Here is a 15,516-nt window from a genome sequence, read left to right as displayed (position 1 = left end):
TTTTGTCTGGAAGGCTTGATATTTTTCATTGTCTTTGTTTGTTAAATATGATGTATGGTTTTGACATAAGAATAAAGATTTGAGCATGCTATTATAAACTCAATCATATAAATTAAAACTAAAGAAGTTGTAGGCATTTATAAGAATCATTCAAAATTATGTTCAATGAAACCTTGCTTAATATTGCAATGAAAATATTAAAGTTTTGATACTATGATTTGATAATTTTATGCATGAGATTTTAAAGTTATATATGATGATTTTTGTGATTGATGGTTTTATGATGAAATTCATTTTACGATCCTAAACGTTGATGCATGTTTTCATTTGACATAAATGAAAAGGCATGCTAACATGAAATCGATCACTTAAGATGAAACACTTAAAAAAAGGGGAGAAATATATGAATTGATGCTATAAACACTATGCTATGATTATCCCATGCTTGCATCACCAAGAAATATATGATTGCTATCATTGCTATATGCCCTGTATCAAGATATCAAACAAAAATTTGCATCATACGAGCTGATATCTTACCATGTGATGCAATGCTACACTTGCTAAAATATTCGAAATGTGTACATCATGCCCTGTATCAAGATATCAAACAAAATCTTGCTTCACAGTTTTACGCATTGATATCTTACCATATTGATGAAATGCTACAATTGATGAACACTTGAAATGTAATCCTCTATCTTATTGATTTTTAAATAAATCTATGCTTGTCATACATGAATTTATTGAATGTAATTTTGAGGATGATTTCAGATTTGACAAATGCTTGATTCGTATTTATGACATAAGATACACTTTAAATATGAATCATGCTTCAATCATGTTAAATGCTTCAATCATTTTCTATCTCTAGAGTTCTCGATTTTGATGAAATACAAATGATAAATTCATTTATGATATCTTGTAAATCACTTGAATTATGAATGAGTTTTTTATGATGTGTTAAAAGAATCACTTAAAAAGAAAATGCTTTTCCCATCTTATCGAGATTAATAATTTCATGATATTGTGTGAATCTCGAAATTGATTTTGAAGAAATAGTAATAACGTTATTCATGTTGTGAATCTTAAAAATGATAATATGCTTCATGTGATAATATGAATACATGAAACACTTATGATATTCCGTGTATTCATAAAATATTTATCTCATCATCCAATAACTCTTCTTGATATTGCTTATGAGATGAAATGAAATAATGCATGAAATACAAATGAGGAGTTAATGATCATGCATAATAGGATGTAATGAATTCTGACATTTAGATACCATCGTTTGAATATCTATGATCATGTTGCCAAAATGATATATCATGAATGCTTGAATATCATGTTTGATATGCTCATGATGATGATTGATTTTTTGGTATCAAATGTAATGTTAATGAATTTGTGCATTGAAACTATAATGATGCACAAATAAGAATGATTACTTACCTTTGTCATGATTTAGAAACTGATGTAAAGGGTTTTTTCCTTCTTTTTGACAATGACAAAGGGGGAGATAGATTGCTAGCACAATTCAAGAAAAAGGCAAAAATTACAAAAGAGAAGAAATTGCTATCTTGAACATCACCGATAATTGCTAGCTTAAAATGTCGAGAAAATGCAAAAACTTGTTTATTTTCTTGCACATCTAAAGAGAAGATGCAAATGTAACACTTGCCAAATTGTTTGCTTGCATCATATAAAACATTATCTCTTGCTAGTTTGGCATTTTGCTAGCTTGCACTTTGCAAAGAAAGCAAAAATGACACTTCTCAAAAGAGAAGAAAGAGCTTGTTATCTTGAACATCACAAGCTTGCCAAACAAAAATTGTGAAAGTGCTATCTTGCCAATCTCAAGAAGCAAAACTTGCTTATCGTAAAAATTTGCTAGCTTGCAACTTGCATATTTCAAGAAGCAAGAGTTGCCTTCTTGAACATCTCTAAATTGCTAGCTTGCAAGTTCTAAAATGTTGCAACATTGCTAGCTTGCATGTTATAAAAGTGCTCTCTTGTATGCTGTAAAATTTGCATATCTAAAACTTGATAGCTTGAATGTTCTAAGCATGATGTAACATTTGCTAAATTTTCTGGCTTCAAAACTGCATGATGATAAAACTTGATATTATGTTTTTCATGCAATGAGTTGAACCAATATCATAAACACTTGATTGTGGTACTTCTCCTTTTTGTTGATGACAAAGGGGGAGAAGTATGTTGATGACATAACATGTTATGCATAAGTTTATGCATAAGTTCATAATGATGTGTTGCAAGTATTCATGATGAATATTGCAATGACTTGAATTTAGTTTGAATTCAAGATTCTATCAATATGGCATATTGATAAGGGGAGTTTGTTTAAACTCCAGGAGTTAAGTTTAACTCCGTCATCAAGTGGTTGTCATCATCAAAAAGGGGAAGATTGTTGAATCTCGTATTTTGATGATGAAACTACTTGATATATGTTTATGATTTAATCTGCGTTTTGAGTGACGCAGGATGCTTCGATCTGGATGAGACAATTAAAGCAGGAAAATCATGTTGTGCCGGAGGAACATGTTAGAAGATTGGACATCGGGCCGGTGGATCGGTCGACGTATCGACAGAAGGCTTCGGGTCGTGGACTCGGGCATCGGGCCAAGAAGAGCGGGTATTGTGCCAAGGATATCGGAGTTGCGGAGCCAACTGGCCGATTGGGCAATAGGCCGCAGGAAAGGACGATGCGTCGAAGAATCGGACGAAGCGTCGAGGGACCAATGACATGTCGGACAACTTGGTTAATTGCTTAGGATTAATTGTCTCGATCGAAGTTTTGTTTACATGTGCAGGATTAACTACGATGAAAGTAAGACATGCAGCAGGAGTTGCGCCGGAGTCATGACTGTTGAATCTCATATTTTGATAATGAAACTACTTGATATATGTTTATGATTTAATCTGCGTTTTGAGTGACGCAGGGTGCTTCGATTAGGATGAGACAATTAAAGCAGGAACATCATGTTGTGCCGGAGGAACATGTCAGAAGATTGGACGTCGGGCCGGTGGATCGGTCGACGTATCGACAGAAGGCTTCGGGCCGTGGACTCAGGCATCGGGCCAAGAAGAGCGGTTATTGTGCCAAGGATATCGGAGTTGCGGAGTCAACTGGCCGATTGGGCAATAGGCCGTAGGAGAGGACGATGCGCCGAAGAATCAGACGAAGCGTCGAGGGACCAATGACATGCCGGACAACTTGGTTAATTGCTTAGGATTAATTGTCTCGATCGAAGTTTTGCTTTAATTGTGCAGGATTAACTATGATAACGATGAAGACATAAAGCGAAACAAAGTGTCGGAGTCAAGTGCGAAGGATTTGTTGCAAGTTCGAGAGTTCGACGGAAGTCCGAAGGTTCATCGGGAATGCTACCGGAACTAGCCAAGAATGAGTTGGGAGCTTGCCGAAGGATTTTCGGAAGCTCGCCGGAAGGTTCGTTGGAAGTTCGCGGAGCTCGCCGAGAAAGATCGGAGCTTGCCGAAGAAGCTCGTTGGAACTCGCTAAGATCAAATCATGAAGTCTAGGAGCTTGCCGGGAGTCCACAGAATGGTTTCCGAGAGTTCATCGGAAGACCGCCGGAAGTTTGCCGGAAGCTCGCCAGAAGAAGTCTTGACTTGCGGACTTAGTAATAGCTTAGAAAATGTCTTTAAAATCATAGTTAGCATGTTAATTAGGGTTAGGATTAGGTGTTAATCCTATAACCCAAGTAGGGGCCAATTAGGCCCAAGTTCGGACTGGTTTGGGCCAAGTTTGGAGCCAAACCAAGTGAGCTGAAATAGTGAAAGAGGTGGCACCGCCAGGGCCAGAGGTGGCACCGCCCAGGAGAGGTTCTCCCAACGAAGCTGGGAGGTGCAACCGCCCCAGCCAAGAGGTGCAACCGCCCAGGGCTCAGTCTCCGAGCGAGACTGGGCGGTGCAACCTCTTCTGTCAAGAGGTAGCACCACCAGAGCTCAAGTTTCAAGCTCTGCCAGGCGGTGCAACCTCTCCAGTCAGGCGGTGCAACCGCCTGAGCTCGGTCTTCGAGCTCTGGCAGAGAGGTGCAACCGCCCCTGACAGAGGTAGCATCGCCCAGAGGCTCAGTCTTCGAGCTCTGCCAGGCGGTGCAACCTCTCCAGTCAGGAGGTGCAACCGCCTGATCCCGAAATTCCGGGATTTGATCGTTTTGAGCTCTAAATTTGAACTGTAGGGCCTATAAATACCCCACCCATTCAGCATTGAAAACACAGAACACACACTCGAAATCTTGCTATCTTTCTGTGTTTCTTAGAGCTCAAAACTGCTAGTTCTCCTCTTTCTATTCTTCAAGTTTGAGTTGTAAAGAGAGGAGAGAAAACTTCTGTAAGGGTTGTCTCCTAAGCCCGTCAAAAGGAGTGAATCTGTAAGAGGGTAGTTGGCCTTCGCCTATTGAAGGAAGGCTTCTAGTTGACGTCGGTGACCTCGTCGGTGGAGGAAGCCAAAAGTGGAGTAGGTCAAGACTGACCGAACCACTCTAAATCTTTGGTTTGTGTTTATTTTGAGCACTTTATCATTACTGCAAACCTCCTACATAGCTACTGCTCTCTGCGCCTTTACGAACAAGTTTCTAAGTGCTGATCTTTCCGAATCTGCATTCAGACTTAAATCGGTGTTTTCATACATTATAGTTTACGTTTTCGTTTTGATTCTGCAAAACTGTCTTCTGCGCTTTTACAAACGAAGTTTCTAAGTTTAGATCCCTTTAAAACTGCATTTAGACGTAAACTGCACAAACTGTGTTTAGACGTAAAATTATGTTTTAAACGTAAACTACTTTTAGACGTAAAACTACGTTTAGACGTAAAACTGCGTTTAGACGCAAACTGCGTTTAGACGTAAAACTACGTTTAGACGTAAAACTATGTTTAGACGTAAAACTGCATTTAGACGCAAACTACACTGCGCTTAGACGTAATCTGATTTTAGACGTAAACTACGCTTAGACGCAAACTGCGCTTAGACGCAAACTGCGCTTAAACGTAATCTGCACTTAGACGCAAACTGCGCTTAGACGCAAACGGCGCTTAGACGCAATCTGAGTTTAGACGTAAACTGCGCTTAGACGCAAACTACGCTTAAACGCAATCTGAGCTTAGACGCAAACTACGCTTAGATGCAAACTACGCTTAGACGCAATCTGCATTTAGACGCAAACTGCAAACTGCGTAAATTGCGCTTAGACGCAAACTGTGTTTAGACATAAACTGCACTTAATCATAAGTAATCTTAGAATTGGCTTTTGCATCAAAATAGTTTTTATCGAACGAACGCAGCTTTCGTTTTTAATCGCTGAAAGATTTCCGCTGCACTAATTCACCCCCCCCCCTCTTAGTGCTCTCGATCCTAACAATTGGTATCAGAGCGGGGTATTTCTCATTTCAGATTTACACCCGAGAGAAATGGCTCTTCAAGAGGGCTTTTCAGTCTTTCGTCCACCGTTCTTTAACAGATTGGACTACACTTATTGGAAAACTCGAATGAGAGTTTTCTTGATTTCTCTAAATCTGGATTTATGGAATATCGTTGAAAACGGTTTTCAACTTCCCTCTAAACCGATGAACGAATGGTCGGATTTAGAGAAGAAGTATTTTTCTTTAAACGCAAAGGCTATGAATGCCTTATTTTGCGCTTTGGACAAAAATGAGTTCAATCGGGTTTCTTTGTGCGAAACGGCTTTCGATATTTGGCGCGCTCTTGAAATCATGCACGAGGGAACTAGTAGAGTCAAAGACTCGAAAGTTAATGTTTTACTGTATGATTTCGAGCTTTTTCATATGAAACCAAGCGAAACCGTTGTTGACATGTACACCCGTTTTACGGATGTCGTCAATGGTTTAAAATCACTTGGTAAAAGCTTTTCGGATTTTGAACTCGTTAACAAAGTTTTGCGCTCACTTTCTAAAACTTGGGATTCAAAAGTAACTGCTATTCAAGAATCGAAAAACTTGAACCAATTTCCACTTGAAGAACTAATTGGTTAATTGATCACATATGAAATGACGTGCAATGCACGTAAAGAACTTGAGAACCACCTTCCAAAGAATAGGAAGGATTTGGGACATAGAACATTTGAAGACCACTCGAGCATAAGCTCAAGTGATGGTGAACTTAAACTACAAATGAAACAAAAATTAAAAAGTAAAAAGAACGGAACTACTTGCTTTGAACGCAAGAAGAAGAACAAAAACTGGGATGAATGGAGCTCCTCCGAAGACGAGGAGAAAATCAACAAAGGCGAGGTGGCAAACTACGCCTTTACACCTTTCGACGCTGAGGTAATCAAAATGCCTTTAATTTACTTTGAAATTACATGATGCTTTTCGTAAAGCATTTCTCCTTTTTTAATTTTCTTGAAAGTTGCATGTTTAATAATTTTATAATGAAAATACAAACAATTAGGAATCATGCTTATCATTCTAGTAATTTTGAAAATAATCATGAAAATTGCATGTTTATGATAAACAAAATGATTTTGATTAAAAATACCTTATGAAATCATATGCTATATGTGGTTGATAAGTAATAATGTGTATCATGTTGATTTCCATTGTTATTTCTCGATTTTGAGTATATGAAATCATGTTTAATTTGAAGTTATGATTAATGAGTTTATATGTTTTGAAAATGTGCATGTTTTAATTTGAAAATATAATGATGCACAAATGAGATTAATACTAACCTTTGTCATGATTTAAAAATTGATGTAAAGGGTTTTTCCCTTCTTTTTGATAATGACAAAAGGGGAGATAGCTAGCTTGCACAATTCAAGAAGAAAGCAAAAATTGCACTTCTCAAAAGAGAAGAAATTGCTATCTTGAACATCACCAAGAAGTGCTATCTTGCAAATCTCAAGACACACAAATGCAATCATGCAAAATTTGTAATTTTGCACATCATTAAAATTTATGATGCTTTGGTGATTATGCAGAACTTAGCTATATTGAACATCACCAAAGAATGCTATCTTGCCTATCTCAAGAAGCAAAAAGTTAACTTGCACATCTAGCAACTTATATTTCAAGAAGCAAGAGTTGCTTTCTTGAACATCTCAAAATTGCTAGCTTGCGGGCCTTAAAATGTAGAAATTTTTTTGCTAGCTTGAATATGGTAAACTTGCTATCATACTACCATGATGATGAGCATACCTTATCTTCATGATTATATTTGAAAAACTATGGCAAAAATGTGTCCGAATGATTAAACGTGTTAAAATTATTTTTCAGACTTTTTGATTGAATGATCAAATCACTTGATTGCCATAACAATTTTACACAATTACTTACCATGATTACATGTTGGAAATTATGTGCTTGAATACAAAAATTTCCATGATAATAAGCATGTTTTACCTTCATGATTGTCATTGAATATCTCTAGTAAAACCCTGTCCGAATGTATGAAAGTGTCAAATTTCATTTTCGGATTTTCTTGATCCTAACAATTGGATTTTCTTGATACATTATCCTCTTCCAAACTTAACAAGCATATGTCATATCAAGTTTAATTCACATCATTGATTTTTGACATATGGAATCATCTAGCAAATGCACTTATCATATGAAAAATATTTTTCGAGAAACATATTTGATGATTCCCTCTTATAAAACGAAGATATTTTTACATACAAGGATTTGACTCACTTACATATCTTAATCCTTGCAAAAATGAAGTGTGCTTTAATATCTTATCAATTTGAACTTCATATATGGCTTTCCTTCTTCATGTAAAAAGATAACAAATAAAAAGGAAGAAGCAATAAAAGCTATCTCCATGTCATGTTTTCCTCGAGATGTTTGCATAATTGGTATCCTATCACTCACTGTTGGAAAATAACATGAACCAACTTATGGCATCGCACTTATATTTAAAATTTGCTTATATCATTCTCCTTGTTGTTGATGACAAAGGGAGAGAAATATATGAATTGATATGTTTGCTATCACTAAAGGTTGCTATCACTGATGCTGATATGTTTGCTATCACTAATGATGATATGGTTGCTATTACTGATGTTGATATGTTTGCTATCACTGATGTTGATATGGTTGCTATCACTGATGCTATGATTAGGCCATACTTGCATCACTAAGAAATATATGATTGCTATCATTGCTATGATTAGGCCATACTTGCATCACCATGTAATATATGATTGCTATCATTGCTATATGCCATGTATCAAGATATCAAACAAAAATTTGCATCGTACGAGCTGATATCTTACCATGTGATGATGCACTGCTACACTTGCTAAAATATTCGAAATGTGTACATCATGAAATGATATCAAAATCTTGCTTCACAGCTTTACATGTCGATATCATGCCATATGATGAAATGCTACAATTGATAAACACTTGAAATAGTTGCGTTACGATATCAAAAGCTAACACTGCAAAGGAAGCAAAAATTTCCTAGCTTGCAACTTGCATATTTCAAGAAGCTAGAGTTGCCTTCTTGAATATCTCTAAACTGCTAGCTTGCAAGTTCTAAAATGTTGTAACATTGCTAGCTTGCATGTGCTATCTTGTATGCTGTAAAACTTGCATATCTAAAACTTGATAGCTTGAATGTTCTAAGCATGATGTAACATTTTGTTAAATTTTCTGGCTTCAAAACTGCATGATGATAAAACTTGATATTATGTTTTTCATGCAATGAGTTGAACCAATATCACAAACACTTGATTGTGGTACTTCTCCTTTTTGTTGATGACAAAGGGGGAGAAGTATGTTGATGACATGACATGTGATGCATAAGTTTATGCATATGTTCATGTTGACGTGTTGCAAGTATTCATAATGAATATTGCAATGACTTGAATTCAATTTGAATTCAAGGTTCTATCAATATGGCATATTGATAGGGGGAGTTTGTTTAAACTTCGGGAGTTAAGTTTAACTCCGTCATCAAGTAGTTGTCATCATCAAAAAGGGGGAGATTGTTGAATCTCGTATTTTGATAATGAAACTACCTGATATATGTTTATGATTTAATCTGCGTTTTGAGTGACGCAGGGTGCTTCGATCAAGATGAGACAATTAAAGCAGGAACATCATGTTGTGCCGGAGGAACATGTCAGAAGATTGGACGTCGGGCCGGTGGATCGGTCGACGTATCGACAGAAGGCTTCGGGCCGTGGACTCGGGCATCGGGCCAAGAAGAGCGGTTATTGTGCCAAGGATATCGAAGTTGCGGAGTCAACTGGCCGATTGGGCAATAGGCCGCAGGAGAGGACGATGCGCCGAAGAATCAGACGAAGCGTCGAGGGACCAATGACATGCCGGACAACTTGGTTAATTGCTTAGGATTAATTGTCTCGATCGAAGTTTTGCTTTAATTGTGCAGGATTAACTATGATAATGATGAAGACATAAAGCGAAACAAAGTGTCAGAGTCAAGCGCGAAGGATTTGTTGCAAGCTCGAGAGTTCGACGGAAGTCCGAAGGTTCATCGGGAATGCTACCGGAACTAGCCAAGAATGAGTTGGGAGCTTGCCGAAGGATTTTCGGAAGCTCGCCGGAAGGTTCATTGGAAGTTCGCGGAGCTCGCCGAGAAAGATCGGAGCTTGCCGAAGAAGCTCGTTGGAACTCGCTAAGATCAAATCGTGAAGTCTAGGAGCTTGCCGGGAGTCCGCAGAATGGTTTCCGAGAGTTCATCGGAAGACCGTCGGAAGTTTGCCGGAAGCTCGCCAAAAGAAGTCTTGACTTGCGGACTTTGTAATAGCTTAGAAAATGTCTTTAAAAACATAGTTAGCACGTTAATTAGGGTTAGGATTAGGTGTTAATCCTATAACCCAAGTAGGGGCCAATTAGGCCCAAGTTCGGACTGGTTTGGGCCAAGTTTGGAGCCAAACCAAGTGAGCTGAAATAGTGAAAGAGGTGGCACCGCCAGGGCCAGAGGTGGCACCGCCCAGGAGAGGTTCTCCCAACGAAGCTGGGAGGTGCAACCGCCCCAGCCAAGAGGTGCAACCGCCCAGGGCTCAGTCTCCGAGCGAGACTGGGCGGTGCAACCTCTTCTGTCAAGAGGTAGCACCGCTAGAGCTCAAGTTTCGAGCTCTGCCAGGCGGTGCAACCTCTCCAGTCAGGCGGTGCAACCGCCTGAGCTCGGTCTTCGAGCTCTAGCAGAGAGGTGCAACCACCCCTGACAGAGGTAGCACCGCCCAGAGGCTCAGTCTTCGAGCTCTACCAGGCGGTGCAACCTCTCCAGTCAGGAGGTGCAACCGCCTGATCCCGAAATTCCGGGATTTGATCATTTTGAGCTACAAATTTGAACTAGGTTAGGGCCTATAAATACCCCACCCATTCAGCACTGAAAACACAGAAGACACACTCGAAATCTTGCTATCTTTCTGTGTTTCTTAGAGCTCAAAACTGCTAGTTCTCCTCTTTCTATTCTTCAAGTTTGAGTTGTAAAGAGAGGAGAGAAAACTTCTGTAAGGGTTGTCTCCTAAGCCCGTCAAAAGGAGTGAATCTGTAAGAGGGTAGTTGGGCTTCGCCTATTGAAGGAAGGCTTCTAGTTGACGTCGGTGACCTCGTCGGTGGAGGAAGCCAAAAGTGGAGTAGGTCAAGACTGACCGAACCACTCTAAATCTTTGGTTTGCATTTATTTTGAGCACTTTATCATTACTGCAAACCTCCTACATAGCTACTGCTCTCTACGACTTTACGAACACATTTCTAATTGCTGATCTTTCCGAATCTGCATTCAGACGTAAATCGGTGTTTTCATACATTACAGTTTACGTTTTCGTTTTGATTCTGCAAAACTGTCTTCTGCGCTTTTACGAACGAAGTTTCTAAGTTCAGATCCCTTTAAAACTGCGTTTAGACGTAAACTGCGCAAACTGTGTTTAGATGTAAAACTGTGTTTTAAACGTAAACTACTTTTAGACGTAAAACTACGTTTAGACGTAAAATTGCGTTTAGACGCAAACTACGTTTAGACGTAAAACTACGTTTAGACGTAAAACTATGTTTAGACGTAAAACTACGTTTAGACATAAACTGCACTGCGCTTAGACGCAATCTGACTTTAGACGTAAACTGCGCTTAGACGGAAACTGCGCTTAGACGCAAACTGCGCTTAAACGCAATCTGCGCTTAGACGCAAACTGCGCTTAGACGCAAACGGCGCTTAGACGCAATCTGAGTTTAGACGTAAACTGCGCTTAGACGCAAACTACGCTTAAACGCAATCTGAGCTTAGACGCAAACTGCGCTTAGATGCAAACTACGCTTAGACGCAATCTGCATTTAGACGCAAACTGCAAACTGCGTAAATTGCGCTTAGACGCAAACTATGTTTAGACATAAACTGCACTTAATCATAAGTAATCTTAGAATTGGCTTTTGCATCAAAATAGTTTTTATCGAACGAACGCAGCTTTCGTTTTTAATCGCTGAAAGATTTCCGCTGCACTAATTCACCCCCCCCCCCCCCTCTTAGTGCTCTCGATCCTAACAATGACAATGATCACGTTGGGAGTTCGAGAGCTCGACGGAAGTTCGGACAGTCATCGGAGGTTCTGCGGGAACAAATCCGAGAAGTCCAGAAGCTTGCCAAAGGAGCTCGTCGGAACTTGCCAAGTGGATCGTCGCAGTCTAGGAGTTTGCCGGAAGTTCGCAAGAGCATCACCGAGGGTTCATCGGATGATCGACGGAAGTTCGCCGGAAACTCGCCGGAAGAAGCGAGTGACGCACCGAAGCAAGCTGCAGAATATGTCTTAGGAAATAATCGTAGTTAGCACTTTGATTAAGTTAGAAATGGGAGGTGATCCCATTAGCTTAATCCTGGGGCAATTGGGCCCCTGAAGAACTCAAATTGGGTCGAATGGTTCAACCCATTCGGACCCAGGTTGCTGTGGGAGGTGCAACCGCCCAGGCAGGGAGGTAGCACCGCCCAGGCTATGTCTCCCAGCAAGACTGGGCGGTGCAACCACCCCAGCCAAGAGGTGCAACCGCCCAGGGCTCAGTCTCCAAGCGAGACTGGGCGGTGCAACCTCCTCTGTCAGGAGGTAGCATCGCCAGAGCTCAAGTTTCGAGCTCTGCCAGGCGGTGCAACTGCCCCAGTCAGGAGGTGCAACCGCCTGATCCTGGAATTCCGGGATTTGATCGTTTTGAGCTCTAAATTTGAACTGGGTTGGGGCCTATAAATACCCCACCCATTCAGCACTGAAAAGATACAGACCTACACCGAATTCTTGATCTTTTCTGTGATTCTAAGAGCTCAAATTTGTGTAAAGTCCAAAAGTTCTCCTCTTTCTGTTCTTCAAGTCTTGAGTTGTAAAGAGAGGAGAGAAAGGTTCTGTAAGGGTTGTCTCCTGAGCCCGTCAAAAGGAGTGAAACTGTAAAAGGGCAATTGGCCTTTGCCTATTGAAGGAAGGCCTCTAGTTGACGTCGGTGACCTCGTCGGTGGAGGAAGCCAAAAGTGGAGTAGGTCAAGACTGACCGAACCACTCTAAATCTCTGGTTTGCTTTTATTTTGAGCACTTTATCATTACTGCAAACCTCCTACATAGCTACTGCTCTCTGCGCTTTTACGAACAAGTTTCTAAGTTCTGATCTTTCCAAATCTGCATTCAGACGTAAATCGGTGTTTTCGTACGATCTTTACATTGCAGTTTACATTTACGTTTTGATTCTATTTATAACTGCAAACTATCTTCTGCGCTTTTACGAACGAGTGTCTAAGTTCAGATCTTTCCAAATCTGAGCTTAGACGTAAACTACGCTTAGACGCAAACTGTGTTTAGACGCAAACTGCGCTTAGACGCAAACTGCGCTTAGACGCAATCTGAGCTTAGATGCAAACTGCGCTTAGATGCAAACTGCGCTTAGACGCAATCTGCATTTAGACGCAAACTGCATTTAGACGCAAACTACGTAAACTGCGCTTAGACGCAAACTGTGTTTAGACGTAAACTGCACTTAATCATAAGTAATCTTAGAATCGGCTTTTGCATCAAAATAGTTTTTATCGAACGAACGCAGCTTTCGTTTTTAATCGCTGAAAGATTTCCGCTGTACTAATTCACCCCCCCCCCTTCTTAGTGCTCTTGATCCTAACATTTAGATCCATGCATCAAATGCCATGATCTAGAAACTCTCCAAAAAGAAAACTTGCTACTTAAAGACACCTTGAAAAAATTCGAGGTTGGTAGCAAGTTATTAAACATGATCCTTGCAAACAAGGGTCACGTTCCAAAAAGGAGTGGAATTGGATTTGTGAGAAGTTCTCACCAAAATCCAACCACCTTCATAAAAGGCCCCATCCTACATGTTCAACACCAAAACAAATGCAACTTTTGTTGCAAATTTGGACACAAGATGCATTATTGTCCATTCAAGAAAATTAGTCCAAACAAATTGATTTGGGTTCTTAAAGGAACCATGATAAATGCTATGCAACATGATAAACAATGTAGATCTATTTGTGAGGCACCCAAAAGCAAATGGGTACCTAAAAAATTATCCCTTCCTGTAAAAACATTAAAAACATAAAAATTTTAGGCTGGAGCAAGAAATAATATTCTGCTCCTTGATTCTCGATGTTCATAACCCAAGATCCAAAAAGGAACTCACAATGCTCTCTAGCCTAAATTACAGATGGAGATTATAAATTTAAAATCACAAATGCGACTTAGATACAACCTTATTTGACTTTTCAGAATTAGAAACGTATGATTCCCAAATTCACATATCCCCTGGATTTTCGAACCCATCAATTTCATCCGTTCATAACCTTCGAATCTAACTCTGTATCATGAAGTGACTAAGTCTGTCATGAACTTGCAAGACTTACCAACTTGAAGAAACTATCACAAACTACGACGTTGAGAGTATGCACGTTAAAAATCTATCTTGATCGTGCAAAAGTCCTTATCTTAAAATAAAAAATTCTTACGTAATTACGTAAGTAAAGTTGATTGCTCTGAATGAAAATTCTCCTCAAGACAGAAAAACTCTCAGATCAGATCACACTGATCAGAACAAGTGCTCACCGCCTGCAGGCGGTGTTACCGCCCCAGCTGGAGGTAGCACCTCCAGCTGTCAACTGTTGCGAGCAGTTGCACCGCTCCAACTAGAGGTGCAACCGCCCGCAACTCTGCCCCTTTTTAACCCAAGCTAGGGTCAGCGGTGAAACCAACCCCAACTAACTCCCTTCTCTCCTCTGCTCTTCCAAGCCTCCTCCATCCCCATTGCTCCCATCTTAGCATCCCAAAAACCCCTCATTTCGAAGCAAAGCATCAACAATCCTTCCCTCTCTTGAAGATCTCACTAAGGTACTCTCTAAGAAGCCCTTAAACTTTGTTTTTTGATTCATTTACTCTTGCTCATCACTATTGTTCTAAACAGCAGTAGTTATGGGATCTAGAAGATCCTCAAGGGACAAAGGAAAGAGGAAATTAGTAGAAGATTTTGATCTCACCCTTTTCGATTCAAAATACCATGCTGAAAAATTTTCCTCTTTCGAACTTAGGAGTGTCAATAAGGGAAAATACGTAGACTTAAATAAACTAAGAGACTTAGAGACAATCCAATGGTTTGCAAACTTAGATCTACTTCCAATTTTGCAAATTAACGAACCCATCTATCCAAGACTTGTTAGATTGTTTTACAACAATATACAAGTAGATGAAGAAGAAAGAATGTCCACCTATCTTTTACGACAACACATCTCAATTACGGATAGATTCATTTGTGACATGATAGGCATTCCCATGAAAAGTAGAGGACATTACTTTAGAGGATCATGGGATGATGAAACTGTTGGAACAACATACGTTGAAGCCCTAGGAACAATTTTTGCCAATCCCAATTTAGCATTTGTTCCTAAAAGTTGTGAACATCTACTGCCTCTAAACACTAAGGTACTTCATCATATCCTAACTAGCATCATTCTCCCTAAACAATACCATCATGATGAAGTAAGCCAATTAGAATTAGGAACTATGTATTTGATCATGAAAGGACATGACATCTGTCTTGGTTATCTTATCCAACAAAATATGTTAGAACTATCTAAGAAAGACATGATGCTCCCATATGGTGGTATAATAACTAGAATAATGAAAGCCTACGATATTCTAATACCACCGGAAGAAGAAGTAATAAAAGTAGATAGATTTAGCATAATTAATAAAAATCTACTTCACCGATTAAGATGTTTTTATAGAAACGGTAACTGGGTTAGAATGCCAAGAAGAACTGATCCTCCTCAACCAGAACCAGAACCGGAAACACCAGTATTTAGGGGTACCCAATCTCCTCCGATTTGTCCCTTTGAGGAAACACATCCATCTGAGCAAACTCATACATCATCTGTCAAAGATATTGGGATTCGAATGGACTGATTCGAACAAAGATAAGAACGGCTTGAACAACGACAAGATCAAATCCTATCTGAGCTGCAGCAAATTCATCGTCAATTTGACTCCTTGTTTAGGCACTTTAATT

This window comes from Musa acuminata, chromosome BXJ2-3 (assembly GCF_036884655.1).
Source record: "Musa acuminata AAA Group cultivar baxijiao chromosome BXJ2-3, Cavendish_Baxijiao_AAA, whole genome shotgun sequence".
NCBI lineage: Eukaryota > Viridiplantae > Streptophyta > Magnoliopsida > Zingiberales > Musaceae > Musa > Musa acuminata.
The sequence above is the reverse complement of the archived record's forward strand: the minus strand, read 5'-3'. Positions refer to the sequence as shown.